The 19,905-nt window shown below is 59.5% G+C and overlaps 1 protein-coding gene, 1 non-coding gene and 2 pseudogenes across 2 annotated transcripts in view; 3 read left to right on the top strand and 1 right to left on the bottom strand.

Annotated features, from left to right (window-relative positions):
• Nucleotides 1-19,905, bottom strand: part of POLA1 (DNA polymerase alpha 1, catalytic subunit) — a 2,011,520-nt gene that overhangs the window by 691,301 nt on the left and 1,300,314 nt on the right. The gene's annotated exons all lie outside the window — the stretch shown is intronic.
• On the top strand, nucleotides 2,399-4,047 carry LOC146805226 (18S ribosomal RNA; annotated as a pseudogene).
• Nucleotides 4,815-4,962, top strand: LOC146805225 (5.8S ribosomal RNA). The gene has a single exon (XR_014968088.1). It is a non-coding gene; the product is annotated as a 5.8S ribosomal RNA (ribosomal RNA).
• LOC146805224 (28S ribosomal RNA) lies at nucleotides 5,397-11,008 on the top strand (annotated as a pseudogene).

The following is a 19,905-nucleotide window of genomic DNA, read 5'->3' as shown; positions in this document are numbered from 1 at the left end:
CCCATCTCTGGCCCGCGGCGTGGCAAAGTGCCCGGGACGGGCTCCATGGTTCCCGGGCAGTCATCCCCCGGGCGTACGGGCCCGAGAGCTCCGGTGGTCTTTCCCCGGGCTTGAGTCCCAGCCTGGGTCCCCAAGCCCCCGGGATGCGGAGCCCCCGAGCCATGCGAAGGCTCGAGGTGGGCAGATGGGAGTCCTTTCGGTCCCGGCCATCTGGTCGCACCTCTCCCCTCGGCCATCTGGTCGCAAGCAATGCTTTCCAATGGGGTGACGAGATGGCCAGGCTAGCCTGGAAGTCCTGATGAGGGCTCATTTGCCTCCCGGATCTGAGCCCGGCTCCAGGAGGTCAGGCACGTTCGCGCCTAGGGTCCCCTGAGCCTTGCGGATTGCATGGGTTCCCAGAAAGAGGGGTAGCCTTCCTCCGGATTACTAAGGGCAGGGTATGCCGGGACACCCCTCCCAGGCTGGCGGTTATCTGCCAGGGACCAGATGGACTATGCCCGGGCAACACCTCCCTAGGTGTCCGGGGCCACGTGGCAGGCTGCTCCAGATGGGGTCCAGCGGGCCTCCCCCTGCTGGGCTGGGTCCAGGGGCCCGGGGAGTGCGGCCTCCACACTCTGGCTCCGTCCTGTGTCCTGCCGCGTGACAGGGTGCCCGAACGAGGTCCCGTGGGCCTGGGGAGGCTTCTCCTTCGCCTCCGGGCCCCGGAGCCCCGGCTGGGTCCAGGGGCTCTGTGGGCCCTGGGTCGTGGGCTCCGGCCCTGGGCCCCGTCCCCCGGCCTGCAGCACTGCCAAAGGCCCGGGACGCGGTTCCATCATGCCCGGGGAGCCTCCCTTAGCTTGGCTGGGTTCAGGAGCTCCTGCCGGGGCCCCTGAGGGCAGCCTCCCCACCCTGGGCTCCGTCCTGGGTCCTGCCGCGTGGCAGGGTGCCCGGGACTGGGTCCGGCAGGCCTGGGGAGGCGTCCCCTGCGCCTCTGGGCCTGGGAGTCCCGGCTGGGTCTAGGAGCCCGCCGGGTTGGGGGCTCCGGTCCTGGGTCCCGTCCCCCGGCCTGCGGCACTGCCAAAGGACCGGGACAGGGCCTGGCGGTCCTGTGCAGGCCTCCCCTGCTTGTCAAGGTGTCCGTGGGCCCCGGGTCGGAGGGCCCGACGGGTCCACCTCGCAGCCTCCATGGCTGGGGCCCAGTTGGGGCCCTGGGCCTCCAGTCCCCCATGCCCCAGTGCCGCTCACTCTTTCGTTGGGGAACAGAAAGACCAGATGGCTTCCCTTTGGAGCCCGGCCATCTGGTCGCACCTTTCCCCTCAGCCATCTATTCGCGCCGATCCCCTTTGGCCATCTGGTCGCACGCAATGCTTTCCAATGGGGCAACCAGATGGCCGGGCTTGCCTGGAAGTCCCGATGAGGGCTCATTTGCCTTCTTGATCCCAGCGAGGGCTCCAGGAGGTCTGGTACATTCACGCCTTGGGTCACCTCTGTCACTTCGTGTGCACGGATTACAAGAAAGGGGGGTAATTTTCATCCGGAATACTAGGGAGAGGGTCGGTCAGACCTCTGTGACGTCTGGCAATTCGGAAACAGGGGAAGGCAGCACCCGGGCCCGCCCGCCGGGGCCCCCAGGGGCCCGGATACGCACCTGCCTCTCAGCCACTTCACGATGGTCCTTTTTCTCCGAGTATGCTCGGTCAGACCTCCGTGAGGTCTGGCAATTCTGAGACAGTGGAAGGCAGCACCCGGGCCCACCCGCCGGGGCTCCCCAGGGGCACGGATCTGCGCCTGCCTCTCAGCCCCTTCCCGATGGGCCTTTCCTTTGAGCCTGCTCGCCCCGGTAGCAGGCAGGGATGTGAAGCCGGCATACCCCCCACGCAGGGCGGCCTGCCAGGGGATGCCTTGGCCGTACTCTGAACGATTGGGCACTCTCGGTCCATTTAGGGATGGACTGCTTGGCCAGCCTCGGCTGTTTCAAGCAAGGAGCTTCCTCCCCGCATGGACTTTCTGACTCGAGGGCCTGCCGCCTGGCACTTCACCCTACTCAGCAGAGCGAAGGCCAAGCAGCCCCGGCAGCTCGTGTCCCCCAGTGGTCTGACCCGAGCGGAAGGGGTCGGGTGGCGCCAGCCCTCGGATGCTGCTGCCCAGCAGAATCGTAGGCACCGTGCGCCACGCCGTCAGCCCTCTCCGCCCAGAACATTTCCACATTGTTCCGAGGGGTGTCGCCGCCGCCAGGCTGCGGGACCCCTGCGTCTCACTCAGGCTGCGCCTCGACCCGCCTCTCCCTTCAGGGGGGAGATGGCTGGGCGGGAGGGCTCCTCCCCCCAGCAGGCTCCCGAGAGGGAAGGGTGCGCAAAGGTTGTCCGGTCAGGGAGATGGGCACGCGGCCCACCGAACCCACCCATCCAGCAGGTACGGCTACCTGGTTGATCCTGCCAGTAGCATATGCTTGTCTCAAAGATTAAGCCATGCACGTGTAAGTACCATGGCCGGTACAGTGAAACTGCGAATGGCTCATTAAAATCAGCTATGGTTCCTTTGATCGCTCCATCTGTTACTTGGATAACTGTGGTATTTCCAGAGCTAATACATGCGACGAGCGCTGACCTCCCGCTTTGGTGACTCTAGATAACCTCGGGCCGATCACTCGTCCGCGTGACGGCGCCGATACATTCGGATGTCTGCCCTATCAAATTTCGATGGTACTTTCTGTGCTTACCATGGTGACCACGGGTAACGGGGAATCAGGGTTCGATTCCGGAGAGAAAGCCTGAGAAACGGCTACCACATCCAAGGAAGGCAGCTGGCGTGCAAATTACCCACTCCCGACTTGGGGAGGTAGTGACGAAAAATAACAATATAGGACTCTTTCGAGGCCCTGTAATTGGAGTACACTTTAAATCCTTTAACGAGGATCCATTGGAGGGCAAGTCTGGTACCAGCAGCCGCAGTAATTCCAGCTCCAATAGCGTATATTAAAGTTGCTGCAGTTAAAAATCTCGTAGTTGGATTTTGGGATCAAGCTGGCGGTCTGCCGCAAGGCGAGCTACCGCCTGTCCCAGCCCTTGCCTCTTGGCACCCCCTTGATGCTCTTGACTGAGTGTCCTGGGGGTCCGAAGCGTTTACTTTGAAAAAATTAGAGTGTTCAAAGCAGGCCGGTCGCCTGAATACTTCCATTATTCCTAGCTGAATAGGACTCCGGTTCCATTTTGTTGGTTTTCGGAACTGGGGCCATGATTAAGAGGGACGGCCAGGGGCATTCGTTTTGTGCTGCTAGAGGTGAAATTATTGGATTGGCGCAAGACGAATTAAAGCGAAAGCATTTGCCAAGAATGTTTTCATTAATCAAGAACGAAAGTCGGAGGTTCAAAGACTATCGTAGTTCCGACCATACACGATGCCAACTAGTGATCCGGCGGCGTTATTCCCATGACCCGCCGAGCAGCCTCCGGGAAACCAAAGTATTTGGGTTCGGGGGGGGGGGGGGGGGGGGGCAGTATGGTTGCAAGGCTGAAACTTAAAGGAATTGAGGGAAGGGCACCATCAGGAGTGGAGCCTGCGGCTTAATTTGACTCAACACGGGAGACCTCACCTCACCCGGCCCGGCCCGGCCACGGAAAGGATTGACAGATTGATAGCTCTTTCTCGATTCTGTGGGTGGTGAATGGCCGTTCTTAGTTGGTGGAGCGATTTGTTTGGTTAATTCCGATAACAAACAAGACTCCTCCATGCTAACTAGTTACGCGACCCCCAGCGGGGTTGCACGCGCGCTACACTGAACGGATCAGCGCGTGTCTCCGACATGTGCGGGTAACCCGCTGAACCCCGTTCGTGATTTGGGATTGCAATTATTTCCCATGAACGAGGAATTCCCAGTAAGTGCGGGTCATAAGCTTGCGATGATTAAGTCCATGCCCTTTGTACACACCGCCCATTGCTACTACCGATGGTGCCAGCCCGAAGCCCACCTCCTGCGAGCATGCACCGTAGGTACAGGGCCCTGCCCTGGCGCGCCTCGGCTAGCGGAGCGGTCCGTGGCCGCATGGGGTTCTCGGGTGAGGACCAAGACTTCAGCAGGCCCCTTCCCCTTGGTGAATGCCCCACCAACGCGCGAGGGACCGGGGACGGGATGGCCCCCATCTGCTGTCCCTATCCAAGAGAGAACCCAAGCTCTCCCGGCACGACCCCCCCCCCCCCCCGAATGGCAGTGCATGCCCTGGTTGGCACCACCCCTCCCGCCGGCTGGGCCCTCCGAGACCCGACCCAACCTGGTTCCGGGCGACCGAGGAGTGGACCTTCTCGCGCAGCAGGGCGGTCTGGAAGAAAAGGGGCCGAGGGCCTGCGAGGGGACGCCGCCCCCCCGGCTCCTCTCGGGGGAGGTATGAGGGATGGGGAGCAGGCTGGCTCTTCCCTTCCGGCACGTTCGACACAGGCGAGGGTGGCGGTGGGCTGATGGCCAGCCTGCTGACACGGCTCGGGGCCGCCCGGCGACTGACGGCTGATGTGCAGGTGGGGCGACCCTCCCTCGTTGCCAGGTACCCGGTTTGACCTAGTCCCGTGTGGCTGTGTTACCCCGGGAGGGACCAGCGGCTGCGGGGCTGCCTGCTCCCATCGCTCCGGGAGCCCCCTCCCTCGCCCCCCGGGTGGGTGGGGTTGGGCTCCCAGGCCGAGCGCCTGGCAATGTTTTTTTTCTCCCAACCGTGCAGTCTGACTCCCAGAGGGGAAGCCTTGAACGGGGTGCCCGGGCCGTCTCGCCGTGCGGGTGGCGAACGGACAGCGTCGCCGTCCTCCCACCTCTCCAGCAGGTGGGTAATCGTTTTCGAAAAGTTGCCTGTGACCCTTGGCGGTGGATCACTCGGCTCGCGTGTCGAAGAACGCAGCTAGCTGCGAGAATTAGTGTGAATTGCAGGGCACATTGATCAACACTTCGAACGCACCTTGTGGCCCTGGGTTCCTCCCAGGGCTACGCCTGTCTGAGGGTAGCTCGATCATCATTCGCCCCGGGGCTTCCACGGGACGCGGCTGGGGCCGTTGCAGGGTGAGCTCTGCTTCCCCTTCGTCCCCCCACAAGGTCAGACCACTCAATCGCCCGTGGCAGGGTCCCTCGCGGGTCCTACCGCAGAGGTATGCCGCCGGCGCGCCTGTCCCCCGAGAAGAGGCCTGGCGACCGGTCAGCCCCAGGCCCGTCCCGGGGCGCCTGGCTGCATGCAGCGCATAGCTGTCCGTGGTGTCCCACCGGCAGCCCGCACGCACCTCGGGCGCCCTCCTCTGCGGCCGGCTTCCCGGCGAGGGCAAATCCCCTCCAGATGTGATCCGGGGAAAGAGGGCGCACGCTGCCGGGAGGCCAGGCCCCTGCTCCGGTAGGGGGCTGGCCTTCCCCGGCTCCCCCTCAACGCTACGGTGTTTTCTTCCGACTACGACCTCAGATCAGACGTGGCGACCCGCTGAATTTAGGCATATTACTAAGCGTAGGAAAAGAAACTAACCAGGATTCCAACATTAACGGCGAGTGAAGAGCCCAAAGCCGAACCCCCGCCCGGCGGAGGGCGCGGGAAATGTGGCATACAGAAGATCGCCTCCCAAGCATCGCTTAGGGGGCCCAAGTCCTTCTGATTGAGGCTCACCCCGCGGACGGTGTTAGGCCGGTAGCGGCCCCCGGCTCGACAGGATCGGGTCTTCTCGGAGTCGGGTTGCTTGGGAATGCAGCCCAAAGTGGGTGGTAAACTCCATCTAAGGCTAAATACTGGCACAAGACCAATAGCCAACAAGTACCATAAGGGAAAGTTGAAAATAACTTTGAAGAGAGAGTTTAAGAGGGGGTGAAACCGTCGAGAGGTAAACGGGTGGGGTCCGTGCAGTCCGCCCGGAGGATTCAACACGGCGGTAAGGTCGGTGGCCCGGGAGTTCCGGATCCCCTCCGCGGGACCGGCACCCGGGCCCTACTCGGCCCCTGCAGGGCGCATTTCCTCAGCAGCGGTGCGCCGCGACTGGCTCCGGGTCGGCTGGGAAGGTTTTGGGGTGGCAGGTGGCCCTCTGCTCCGGCAGAGGGTGTTACAGCAGAGGGTGTTACAGCCCCCCTGGCAGCAGCTTCGCCGTGTCCGCAGGGCCGAGGGAGATTTGACCGCCTCCGCACCCAGCCCCCTGCGCAACTGTCGACTGGGGCGGACTGTTAGAGCTGCGGGGACTAAGCCCCGATGAGTAGGAGGGCCGCTGCGGTGCACACGGAAGCCCGGGGCGATTGCCTGGGTGGAGCCGCTGCAGTTGCAGATCTTGGTGGTAGTAGCAAATATTCAAACGAGAACTTTGAAGGCCGAAGTGGAGAAGGGTTCCATGTGAACAGCAGTTAAACAAGGGTCAGTTGGTCCTAAGAGATGGGCGAGCGCCGTTCGGAAGGGATGGGCGATGGCCTCCGTTGCCCTCGGCCGATCGAAAGGGAGTATGGTTCAGATCCCCGAACCCAGAGTGGCGGAGACAGGCACCCTCGCGGCGTCCAGTGCGGTAATGCAAACGATCCCGGAGAAGCCGGTGGGAGCCCCAGGGAGAGTTCTTTTCTTTGTGAAGGGCAGGGCGCCCTGGAATGGGTTCGCCCCAAGAGTTGCGATCCAGCGGCATCCGGTGAGCTCTCGCTGGTCCTTGAAAATCCGGGGGGGATGGTGTAAATCTCGCACCAGGCCGTACCCATATCCGCAGCAGGTCTCCTAGGTGAACAGCCTCTGGCATGTTGGAGCAATGTAGGTAAGGGAAGTAGGCAAGTCAGATCCGTAACTTCGGGATAACGATTGTCTCTAAGGGCTGGGTCGGTCGGGCTGTGGCGCGATGCGGGGCTGGGCGCGCGCCGCGGCTGGACGAGGCACCTCCCTCCGAGGTGGAGGCGACTCTGGATGCAAGCCGGGCCCTTCCTGTGGATCGTTCCAGCTGCGGTGTGCGCCTCTCCCCGTGCCCCCTCCCAGGGGGCGTGGGGCCGGCGTTCTGCCTCAGCCGGTGCCTAGCAGCTGGAACTGGTGCGGACCAGGGGAATCCGACTGTTTAATTAAAACAAAGCATTGCGAAGGCCCGAGGCGGGTGTTGACGCGATGTGATTTCTGCCCAGTGCTCTGAATGTCAAAGTTAAGAAATTCAATGAAGCGCGGGTAAACGGCGGGAGTAGCTATGACTCTTAAGGTAGCCAAATGCCTCGTCATCTAATTAGTGACGTGCATGAATGGATGAACAAGATTCCCACTGTCCCTACCTACTATCTAGCGAAACCACAGCCAAGGGATTGGGCTTGGCAGAATCAGCAGTGAAAGAAGTCGCTTGAGCTTGACTCTAGTCTGGCACTGTGAAGAGACATGAGAGGTGTAGGATAAGTGGGAGGCCCTCGGGCCGCCGGTGAAATACCACTACTCTTAGCATTTTTTCACTTACCCGGTGAGGCGTGGGGGTGAGTGTGAGAAGTTGGCCTGATGTATGATGTACACTAGTTCTAGTGTACACCTTATATCAGTCCAAACAACCCTTATGGTGATTGGTTGTAAAGTCAACCTTATAGACCAGCTATCCTAGTGGTAGCATGGACAAGAGCAGTCTTAGGCTAAACTCTGAATGGCATGTGAAGCCAGCTGTTATACCATATATAATCCCTTAAATACCAAATGAAAGGACACCACAACAGATATATATATATATATAATAAAGTGTATTTATTCTAGTCAAACCCTCAGCACTCTTTATGAGATTCGAGGTAAGTACAACACAGTCTTACTTAAGCATAGATTAAGTCACGCAGGTAAGTAATACAGTTAGGCCCTAGGGGCCACGCAAACCATATACTAAGGACCATTGTCACGGAAATAGGATAGGCCTAGGCCATCGCTGGGGCTACACTATACTACCAACAGTTAGGAAGTGGGAGGCCCACAGGATTCAGGTGCAGAGTGGAAACACTCACGCGTAATGCGTATAAATCGATAGAAATAGTACAGTTTAGATTTAAGCAGTTTTAGGACACTTCTGGAGTAGCTAGGAAGTCGAGCCTTGAGAACTAGACACTAGGATAGTCAATACCCTGATGAGCACTGAAGTACCCAAGTTACCTAGCCCACGGGCTGCGGGTGCATAGGTGTGAACTCGTCGACTCCTATGGATGCCTGAAGGAAAGATGCTGACAGGCAGTCAGTGAAGAGTGTCCGGTGGATCCCAAGGCTGGGATCAAGAAGAGAGGATACCTGCAAGCAGAAGGGACAGAGTCTGGGTCACTAGCCAGTGACCATGTGGAACCAGGAAGGAACCAGGCGATGTAGTGAAGATTGCAGGTGAAGAGGTGAAGCTTGTCGCAGCAGCCACGGGTACCAGGAGACGTCGAGGACGACCAGGACCAGGAGGCGAGCTGTCACACGAAGGCTCTTGCTGTCGGCGGCGTCGAAGTCGAACTAGGACTCACCAAGCCTTGGCAAGCGGAACCCACGAAGAATGGAGGACTTGCTTCTGGTGCAGACCAGGAAGGTCTGGGGTGCTTCTCTTTTGCAGAGGAGCGGGAGCCAGTCTGGAGGAGCCAAACCAGCAGTGAAGATTCAAAGGTGTGTCGTCACAAAGGCCGCTAGCCAACGGGCAAGCAACCGGACAGACGCGGCAAACAGGAAAATGCAGAAGGGCCCCATGCAGGACTCGTTGAGTGTGGGGGGCTGATCTTCAGTGCAGATGGTGCTTGGGGTTGGGGCTTCTCAATCCCCAGTGCACAACTTCGAGGGTACCTCAGAAGCTGCGATGGAAGATACTCGCTACTTTTCCCAGGTAGCCAGTCCCACGTCTCTCGTCGCATCCACGGATCTCAGCTCGGATGTGGATCAGGGTCGGAGAAGTCTGGAAGTCAAGGCTCTGGTCGGGCTCTGCAGTCGGTCCCTCGTAGAACTTCAGCAAAGCAAAGGGTAAGTCTCTTGATGGTGCCTGTTTGCACAGGGTAGCCACTCCTTGGCCACAAAGGAGATTCTTCAGTCTTCTTCTTTCGTCGAATGTCGAAGGTCCAGAGTTTCTGTTCAAGTTGCAGGTTCAGGATAATCTAATCTCCTGGGGCCCAGCTACCACACTTATACTAATCTGGGGGGCTGGGTTGCCTGCTAGGTCACGCCTTATGGGTGAGACCTGGGAGGGGGGTGGTTACACTCCCTTCCCTTTGTCCAGTTTCGCGCCAGGACTGGGGCTGGAGTGCCCCAGCACCGGTTTGAACTGGACTATGCATGGGACACCTTGTGTGCCCCAGGCATGTCTCATTCCTTTCAGCCCTCCGTGCCCCAATAGACTAAAGTCTGTCTGGGGAGGTGCTAGCACCTCCCCAAGCAGGAAACCTATTGTCCAAGCCTCCCTTGCCGGGATCACTCCCAGCAGCTGGAGGTCGGACTCGTGTCTGGGGCGGCAGCATCCATTTTGTGATGCTGAGGATTTGGTTAGAGTTAAACAGCAAAGTAGGATTTTAACATGTCTCTCCCTCTAGAAGGGGGGAATAATATCCTCATCACCAGAAATGGTATGGGGATATTATTCCAAAGTGTTAGACACCTTACACAACATGTTTTGATAAAGCCAAACCATAGTTACCATAACCGTTTAAGATTATAAGGCACTTTAAGAGTATATGGTAGGCTCTATCATAGAACAGCTATAAGGACATGGTTCCGAAAGCTGCAGACAGGCTCAGCTCATGCTAGAGCACCATCTCACATGTTACCAAGCACTCTGCCTCCAGGATTGTTAAGGCCTGCCATAGGAGTGGCTGATAGGTACACATGTGTCTATTTTAAGGGTAGATATAGGTATACTATATCTAAGCAAGGGGTGATTACACGACCTTGCCCCAGCTGAGTGATCAGCCAGTTGTGTCTGATTGGAAGGCCAGACCAGGGGTGGCATAATACATGCTGCAGCCCCTGGGAGGCCTAGGGTACACCTATGCCCTGGGTACCTAGGGTACACTGTACAGGGTCCACTAAGGTGATCCTTACCAATTGGGAATGTACCTAGGGTACATGGAGTCCATTTTAAAGAGAGCAGACAGCCTGAGACCCTGAATGGCAGGATCTCGGGCCAACTAAGTCAAAAACCAGCTAGACACTAGGCAAAAAGTTGGGGGTAACCATAGTCAGATATCCACCTTCCTACAGTGAGCCCCGTGGGGCTCTCGCTTCTGGCTCCAAGCGCCCGGCGCTCGCCGGTCACGACCCACTCCGGGGACAGTGGCAGGTGGGGCGTTTGACTGGGGCGGTACACTTGTCAAACGATAATGCAGGTGTCCTAAGGCGAGCTCAGGGAAGACAGAAACCTCCCGCGGAGCAGAAGGGCAAAAGCTCGCATGATCTCGATTTTCAGTATGAATACAGACCGTGAAAGCGGGGCCTCACGATCCTTCTGACTTTTTGGGTTTCAAGCAGGTGTCGTCAGAAAAGTTACCACAGGGATACACAGAGATAGCTGGCTTGTGGCAGCCAAGCGTTCATAGCGACGTCGCTTTTTGATCCTTCGATGTCGGCTCTTCCTAACATTGTGAAGCAGAATTCACCAAGCGTTGAATTATTCAGCCACTAATAGGGAACGTGAGCTGGGTTTAGACCGTCGTGAGACAGGTTAGTTTTATCCTACTGATGTGTTGTTGCAATAGTAATCCTGCTTAGTACGAGAGGAACCGCAGGTTCAGACATTTGGTGTATGTACTTGGTTGAGGAGCCAATGGGGCGAAGTTACCATCTGTGGGATTATGACTGAACGCCTCTAAGTCAGAATCCCCCCCTAAACTGTAACGATACCGCAGTGCTGTGGAGCCTCGGTTGGCCTGGGATAGCCAGCCTCTCTCAGGGGGCCGGTGCATAGAGCCGCTCGCTTGGGGACAGGAGATCGGACTGTATGGGGCGGCCTCCATCGCCCTTCGGGAACCGCATGTTTGTGGGGCACCCAGTGCTAAATCATTCGTAGACCTGATTCTGGGTCAGGGGTTTGTAAGTAGCAGAGCAGCTACCTCGCTGCGATCTATTGAAAGTCATCCTCTGAGCCAAGCTTTTGTCTCTCTGTGCGTGGGCGTCCAAGGACGCCTTCTTCCACCACACCCAGGGGTGGGTCCCTCTGCCGCCGGGCCAGCGGGAGGGACGTGGAGGGGGTAACGTGGGTTCGCAGGAAGCTGGCTCCACCACGTGCCCTCCCGTCCGGCCACCATCCCTTGTGGGTCGGCAGGGTGACCAGATGGCCTGGGCCAGCTAGGCCTTTCCTTCCCGCTGCCCCAGTCGGGCAGGGAGGCGAGCAGCAGCCCCAGGGAAGGAGCCTCCCGAGTGGCTGCCTCGGTGCACCTGGCCACCCCTCGCCGGATTGCAAGGGCAACTGGGTACGGCACCCTCTCAGGCCATCTGGGCGCTAGGTCGTCCCAGGCCATCTGGTCACTTGGCTGAGCAACCAGATGGCCCTGCGGGCGGGGTGACCAGATGGCCCTGCGGGCCGGGCTAACTTCAACTTTTGTCCTTCCCCAGTTCTGTAAGCCCTCACTGTGTGGGGGCTTAATAGTCAAGAAGAACAAGTTACTTACCTTCGGTAACGATGTATCTGAAAGAAACACGTTAGTTAGATTCCTCACCTTAGAATAGATACCCAAGCAATACCATCCCTGGTGGTGGGTCTGCGAACCAAGATCACACCAGAAAGTCCTGGAGGACAGAACGGCCAAAGAAGCCATCCCTCCGGACTTGGCTGTCAAGGCAATAATGCCTGGCAAACGTGTGTAGCGAAGCCCACGTCGCCGCCTGACAGATGTCCTGCAAAGGGACTCCCCGTCCCAAGGCAGTAGTAGCCGCTGTGGCCCGAGTAGAATGGGCGCGCAGCCCAACAGGAGGGTCCTTTTTTGCCAAAGAGTAACATATTTTGATGCACAAAACGACCCACCGAGACATGGTCCGTTTGTGCACAGCTTTCCCCTTCTTAGCACCCACGTATCCAACGAAAAGTTGGTCGTCCACCCGGAACTGCTTTGTGCGGTCCAAATAAAAGGAGAGCGCACGTTTTGGGTCCAGACGGTGGAGCCTCTCTTCCTCTTTGGAAGGATGCGGAGGCGGAAAGAAGGTGGGCAAGGTGACAGACTGCCCAAGATGAAATGGAGTCACCACTTTCGGAAGAAAGGAGGGACGAGGCCGAAGGACAACCTTGTCCGGATGAACAGACAGAAAAGGAGGCTTTGAAGATAAAGCCTGGAGCTCACTCACCCGTCTAGCCGAGGTGATGGCTACCAGAAAAGCAGTCTTAAGAGTCAGAAGACGAAGAGGACAATTGTGAAGAGGCTCGAAGGGAGCGCACATCAGGAATGTCAAGACCAGGTTCAAGTCCCACTGAGGCATTACAAAAGGGACAGGAGGGAACGTGTGAGTAATGCCTTTTAGAAAGCGTGTAACCACAGGGGACTTGAAAAGAGAAGGCTGATCAGGAAGCCGCAAGAAGACAGAGATGGCAGCAAGATAACCTTTCAGGGTGCCCAGGGCAGAGCCCTGCCGGGCCAGAGAAAGAAGAAAGAGGAGAACCTCAGAAAGAGGGGCGGAAAGGGGATCCACAGCCTTTGCTGTGCACTATGCCACAAATTTGTTCCACCGGCAGGCGTATACCGTCTTTGTGGAGGGACGCCTGGCTGCCAGAATGATATCACAGACTTCAGGAGGCAAGTCGAATGGCATCAAATGCCGCCGCTCAATCTCCACGCATGGAGGTGGAGGCTGGACAGGTTCGGGTGGAGGACCGTCCACTGCTGCTGCGACAGAAGATCCTCCCGAAGGGGCAGACGTATCGGGGGATCGGTCAACATACTGAGTAGCTCGGGATACCAGTATCTTCGTGCCCAATCCGGAGCCACCAAGATGACTTGGGCCCGGTCGAGCCTGATCTTCTTCAGCACTCTGGGCAGAAGTGGTATAGGCGGAAAGGCGTACAACAGACCGCAACTCCACTCGTGACGAAAAGTGTCGCCGAGCGAGTGCCGCCTTGGAAATTCCAACGCGCAGAACTGCTGACATTGCGCGTTCTCTTCGGTGGCGAATAGATCTAACCAAGGCTCTCCCCACTGCTGAAAGAGACCTTGCGCCACTTCGGAGTTCAGACGCCATTCGTGATCCATCATGCACCGGCGGCTGAGTTCGTCCGCTCTGGCGTTCAGAGAGCCCGCCAGATGTTGAACCACTAGGGTGACGCCCTGGTGTTCCAGCCACGTCCAGAGGCGCAGTCCTGACAAAGGGTCCACGACCCCACCCCGCCCTGTTTGTTGCAATACCACATGGCGGTGGTGTTGTCCGTGAACACCTGCACGACACTGCCCCTGACAGAGGGAAGGAAGGCTTTCAGTGCAAGTCGGATCGCCCTCAACTCCAACAGGTTGATGTGGAGACGAGACTCCGCCGGAGACCAGAGGCCTCTGATCTCCGCCTCTCCCATATGGCCACCCCATCCCAGGAGGGACGCATCAGTCACTACGACATGCTCCGGTTGGGGAAGGGAGAGGCTCCTGCCCATGACCCAATCGCGGTCCGTGAGCCACCACTGCAACTGCTGTGCAGTGCCCTCCGAGATCAAGACATGGTCGGACAGGTTGCCGTGATGCTGGGCCCACTGAAACTTCAGGTCCCACTGCAGAGCCCGCATGCGCCGCCTGGCGTGATGCACTAGTAGGATGCAGGAGGCCATCAGCCCCAGAAGCCGCAACACTAGCCTGACCGAAACCCAGGATAGAGGCCGAAAGATGGGAATCAGGGCCTGTATATCCCGGACCCGCTGTTCCGGTGGATAGACCCGGAACTGCGCCGAATCGAGAACCGCTCCGAGAAGAGGAGCTTCTGAGAGGGACTCAGGTGTGACTTCGGCACGTTGATGGAAAACCCCAGCAAATGCAGGAGATCCGCCGTAGTCTGGAGGTGGGAGACGACTGTCTGGGGCGAGCCCGCCTTCAACAACCAGTCGTCGAGATAGGGGAAGACTGGAACCCCTGATCTGCGCAGATGAGCTGCGACCACCGCCATCACTTTCGTGAACACCCGAGGGGCACTGGTGAGGCCGAAGGGGAGCACGGTAAACTGAAAGTGCTCTTGGCCCACCGTGAACCGCAGGTAACGCCGGTGGGCCGGCAGGACGGGGATGTGGAAATAAGCGTCCTGCAAGTCCAACGCTACCATCCAGTCTCCGGGGTCTAGGGCAGCGAGAACCTGAGCCAAAGTCAACATCTTGAACCTTTCCTTCCGGAGGAAGGCATTGACGTTCCGAAGGTCCAAGATAGGGCGGAGGCCCCCTTTGCCCTTCTTGGGAACCAGAAAGTAGTGGGAATAACAACCACGACCTACTTCTGGGCTCGGAACGCGCTCGACGGCCCCCTTGGCCAAGAGGGCGGAAACCTCCTCGTGGAGAAGATGCAAGTGATCCCCCGAGATACGGTGGTGCTGCGGTGGCATGGCTGGAGGGGTCGTCTCGAAGGGGAGGGAGTAGCCCCTTCGGACGATTTGCAGCACCCACCTGTCCGATGTGATGGACCGCCAGTGGAGCAGGTGATGGCGAACTCTGCCGCCCACTGGCGTGGAATGGGCCTGAAAGCTCGGACTAGGAAGGCTTTGAGGCGGATGCTGCCGGGGTGGATGTGGGCTGACCTCGTCGTCCTCCGGGTCCGCCTCGGCGGAAACCACGTCCGCGACCGCGCGCAGGTTGGTTCTGCGGCTGGTGGCTAGGCGCACGTGAGGAGGCACCCCTTCCTTGGCCACGAAAGGGGCGAAAAGCGGAAGATTGCGACCGCGGGGCCGAGAGGCCCAAGGACTTGGCCGTAGCCCGGGAGTCCTTAAAGCGGTTCAGCGCACTGTCCGCCTTCTCGCCAAACAGGCGAGTGCCATCAAACGGCATGTCCATGAGAGTGCTCTGGACATCGCCGGAAAACGACGTGGACCGCAGCCAGGCGTGACGTCGAAGCGCCACAGTGGTGGAAATGGCCCTACCCAGCGAGTCCGTGGTGTCAAGCCCACAACGTATGGCATGTCGCGCGGCATCCCTCCCATCGGCCAGAGCCTGGGTAAGTCGTGTCCGGACCTCCTCCGGACACAGGGGCAGCGCGTCCTCCACCGCATCCCACAGAGAGTGGGAATAACGGTCCAAGAGACAAGCGGTGTTCAAAGACCGCAGGCCCAAACTAAGGGATGAGAACAGTTTCTTGCCAAACTGCTCCAGTCTCTTGGAATCCCGGTCCGGCGGGGCGGTTGGGAAAGAGGATTGGGAGGTGGAGGCCTGGATAACCAGGCTCTCAGGGGTAGGGTGTTGGGACAGAAAACTGGGGTCGCCCGGAGCAGGGCGGTGGCGCCTGGCAACGTTCCTGTCCACAGGAGGAACTGTGGAGGGCTTGGACCAGGTGCCCTGGAGAACGTCAGTGAGGGCTTCATTGAACGGCAGCAGAGGCTCAGTGGAGCTTGCTGCAGACTGAAGCACCTCAGTGAGGACGTTCGTCCTCACAGCCACGGCAGGTAGCTCGAGCCCAAGGGCTGCGGCCGCCTTGCGCAGCACCACGGAGAAAGCAGCACCCTCCTCCGAAGCCACAGTCGGAGGAGAGATGAATCCAGTGTCTGGCGAGGTATCCAGACCACTGGCCTCCCCCAGTTCATCTGCCCAGTCCTGGGACAGTTGGGCCTGATGGGCCATAGGATCCTCGGATCCCTCCCAGTAGTCCCCATCATCCGACTCCTGGTGTAGAGGAGAAAGTAACGGAGCCGGGCGGTAGACAAAATGTGTCTCTAGCGGCGTCGATCTCGGCGTCCATCGACGCCGGACCGGCGCCGGGCCCGGACCGGGACTAAACTGGGGCACGGCGTCGAGCGGAGTCGACGTCGGCGTCGGGGGTGGAACCGGAGTCGACGCCGGTGGAGGAGTGACAAGGTTGACCGGCGTCGACGGGGACTCAAGAACGGGTCCCTCGGGCGCTTGCGGCGTCGAGGCCGGAGCCGTCAACGGCGCCGGGGCCGGAGCCGCCGGCTGGCAAGGCAGCCCAGTCGGGTCCGCGGGGCCCGAAGGCGCACCAGCGGGCGCCGACGGCGGAGCCAGGTTCCTCATGGCCGAGAGGAAGGCACTGACTTCCGCCGGCGTCGCGTTAGTCCCAGGGACCGGAGGGTATGGGGACAGACGCGGCGCCTGCGGCCCCGCCGGAGCCGCGGGGGTGGAACCACCCTGACCCTCGACCGAGTCGCGCGACCGGCGAGGGGAGTCCGAAGAGCGATGTCGTCTCTTGGACTTCTTGGAATGCTTCGACTTACCCGAAGACTTTGATCCCGACGACCGATGGTGACGTCGGCTGCGGCTCCGCGACCGATCCTTGGACCTCCTCCTGGACCGGGATCGAGAGGCGCGCGGAGCCGAGTGGCGAATCTCGAGAAGCTTACGGGACCGCTCCCGTCTAGCCTTCGAGGTCAGGGCCTTACAGTCCGAGCACGACTCCGCGTCGTGGTCGAGGCCCAAACAGTACAGGCACCGGCGGTGATGGTCCGTAACCGACATCAATCGGCTACAGTCCGTACAGGCTTTAAACCCAGGCATCCTACCGGCACCGGTGTCGATAGACAGGATCAAAAAGGATCAAAAAGTTAGTCAAAAATTGACTAAAGGGGTAGCTCTCCCGGATCTGCGCTTACTGGCGCGGAAAAAAGAAGAACTGACGTCAGCGCGCGAGGGCGGCGTCTAAGTACTCCGACGACGTCATTCCGGCGCACGACGCCGACGACGGACGCGGAGCCGCAGACGACGCCTAGCGACGCGCAAGGGGTATTGCTGACGAAAAATCTTCCGGATCCAGTCTGACGCCTGGGGATATTCTAAGGTGAGGAATCTAACTAACGTGTTTCTTTCAGATAAATGGGCTCACCGGGAAGGCCGCCGGGGCAAGGACGTGGTCTGGGCTTAACCCTCCTTGGTTCAAGCCAAGGGTCCGGGTGCTGGGGACCAGGGGGTCCCCCGGAGCGCGGGGAGGCTCTCCACGGCCTGGCTAGGGTTCGGAGGATGGGACCGGGCCCGGGCCTTGAGCTCCGTACGGCAGGCCCTGGGGTGCGGGAGCCCCCCATCCTGCAAGCCAGCCGAGGGTCCGGGCGCTGGGGACTGGGGTCCACCAGGGCCCGGGGAGCCTCTCCCCAGCCTGGCTAGGGTTCTGAAGCTGGGACAGGGCCTGGGGCTCGAGCTCCGTCTGGTGGGCCCCGGGGTGTGTGAGCCCTCGTCCTGCAAGCCATCATAGGGTCCAGGTGCTGGTTACGGGAGTCCATCAGGGCCCGGGGAGGTTCTCCCCAGCCTGGCTAGGGGTCTGAAGCTGGGTCCGGGCCTGGGGCTTGAGCTCCATCCAGCAGGCCCTGGGGTGTGGGAGCCCCCATCCTGCAAGCCATCAGAGGGTCTGGGCGCTGGTTACGGGGGTCCATCAGGGCCCAGGGAGGCTCTCCCCAGCCTGGCTAGGGTCCTGAAACTGGGTCCAGGCCTGGGGCTTGAGCTCCATCCGGCAGGCCCCAGGGTGCAGGATCCCCACATCCTGCAAGCCAGCTGCTGGTCCGGGGATCCCATCGGGGCCCGGGAAGGCTCCCCCCGGCCTGGCTAGGGATCGGAAGCTGTGACCGGGCCTGGCACTCATGCTCCGTCCCAGGTTGCGATAGCCCCCCGTCCTGCAAGCCAGCCGAGGGTCTGAGTGCTGGAGACGGGGGTCCACCGGTGAGGATCTCCCTGGCCTGGCTAGGGTTCGGAAGCTAGGAGCAGGCTTGGGGCATGTGCTCTGTCCGGCGGGCCCCAGGGTGCAGGAGCCTCACCGTCCTGCAAGCCAGCCAAGGGGTCCGGGAGATGGGGGTCCACCGAGGCCCGGGGAGGCTCTCCCCAGCCTGGCTAGGGTTCGGAAGCTGGGACCGGGGTCCCAGGCTGCAGGAGCCCCCTGTCCTGGAAGTCAGCTGAGGGTCCGGGCGCTGGTGACAGGGGTCCACCGGGTCCCGGGGAGGCTCTCTCCAGCCTGGCTAGGGTTTGGAAGTGGAGACCGGGCCCAGGGCTCGTGCTGCATCCCAGGGTGCGGGAGCCCCCCGTCCTGGAAACCAGCTGAGGGTCCGGGTGCTGCTTATGGGGGTCCACCGAGGCCCGGGGAGGCTCTCCCCGGCTTGGCTAGGGTTCGGAAGCTGGGACCGGGCCCAGGGCTCATGCTCTGCCCGGCGGGCCCCAGAGCCCCCCGTCCTGCAAGCCAGCCGAGGGTCCGGGCGCTGGGGAAGGGTGTCCACCGGGGCCCGGGGAGGCTCTCTCCAGCCTGGCTAGGGTTCGGAAGCTGGGACCGGGCCCAGGGCTCATGCTCCGCCTGGCGGGCCCCAGAGCCCCCCGTCCTGCAAGCCAGCCGAGTGTCCGGGCGCTGGGGAAGGGTGTCCACCGGGGCCCGGGGAAGCTCTCTCCGGCCTGGCTAGGGTTTGGAAGCTGGGACCAGGCCCGGGGCTTGTGCTCCGTCCGGCGGGCCCCGGGGTGGGGGGAGCCCACCGTCCTGCAAGCCAGCAGAGGGATCCGGGCGCTGGGGACGGGAGTCCACCGGGGCCTGGGGAGGCTCCCCCCGGCCTGGCTGCTTTCAGAAGCAGGGACCGGGGAGCAGGGGTGGCTGGTGAGTTTTCTGCCCACCCCTACCCGTAAGACCTTGGAGTGCGCCTTCCTTCGCTCCAGTGAATCCAATAAAAAGCTGCTTGTTTATCCGGTATTGTTTGGTATGATCAATACAGGAACAAAGCTTCTTTAGGATCCAATCGGTGAAGCCATACCTCGTTAGAGGGGTGAGGTAGAGCGAAGAAAGCTGGAAGCGTGATGCTCTCCCTGAAATTAAACTGGGTCACTACCTTCAACAGGATGGAAGCTTGAGTCTGGGGAACCAGCTTGTTTGGGTAGAAGATGGTGTAAGGTGGGTTGACGGAGAGGGCTTGCAGTTCACTCACCGGCCTTGCCCATGTTATGGCAACAAGGAAGTGTCTCTTGAGGGTAAGCAACTGTAGAGAATAGCTGTGTAGAGGTTTCAAGGGAATACATACGAGGAAAGTACGATCCAAATTTAAATCCATTTGGGGCATATCACACAGAGGAGGGGGAAATAGATTGTAAACTCTTGAGAAAATGCATCACTATAGATGACTTAAACAAGGGTCTGGTCCAGCCACTGTATAAAGGCTGAAATAGTCTACACATACACTTTAACTTGCTGGGTGAGAGAACACAAACTGCACTTCTGACAGTTTAGCATGCAGTGGATCAACCTGCTTGGTAGCACATAAAGCCACAAACTAGTCCCAGTGGAAGGCGTATAACAACTTGGTGAACCTGGCTGCCAAGATTACATCAACGACCTCAGGAGGAAGCTCAAAAGCTCGCAACTGCTGCCACTTAATCTCCAGGCATAGAGGAGGAGCATGTGGCTTCAGCAAATTGATAGAGAACCCCAAAGATGTTAGGAGATTTGCCGAAATCTGGAGGTCAGCAACAACTGTAAGGGGGAAGCCCTTCTTCAACAGCCAGTCCTCAAGGTAGGTTCAGATTGGAACCGCAGACCTCCGGAGATATGCTGCCACCACTGCAATCACTTTGCTGAACACGTAAGATGTGTAGGGGAGACCAGAAGGGAGGAATGGAAACTGAAAATGCTCCTCGCCCACCGTGCACTTCAGGTAACGCCAGTGGGCCTACAGGAAGTGGACATTTAAATAGCATCCTGCAGGTATAATGCTACCATCCAGTCTCCAGGGTCGAGGGCAGCTCAAATTTGATCTTCCGCAGGAAAGCTTTGAGGGAGTGACTGTCTAAAATGCGACAGAGACCACCGTCCATTTTAATAACCAAAAAGTAGCAGGAATAACAACCATGGCCAACTTCTGGCACTGGCATCCTCTCAATGGCTTCTTTGGCCAAATGAGCCTGTACTTACTGCTGAAAGAGGGA

Source organism: Triturus cristatus, chromosome 8 (genome assembly GCF_964204655.1).
Source record: "Triturus cristatus chromosome 8, aTriCri1.1, whole genome shotgun sequence".
Taxonomy (NCBI): Eukaryota; Metazoa; Chordata; class Amphibia; order Caudata; family Salamandridae; genus Triturus; species Triturus cristatus.
This window is presented reverse-complemented; position numbering and strand designations above follow the sequence as displayed.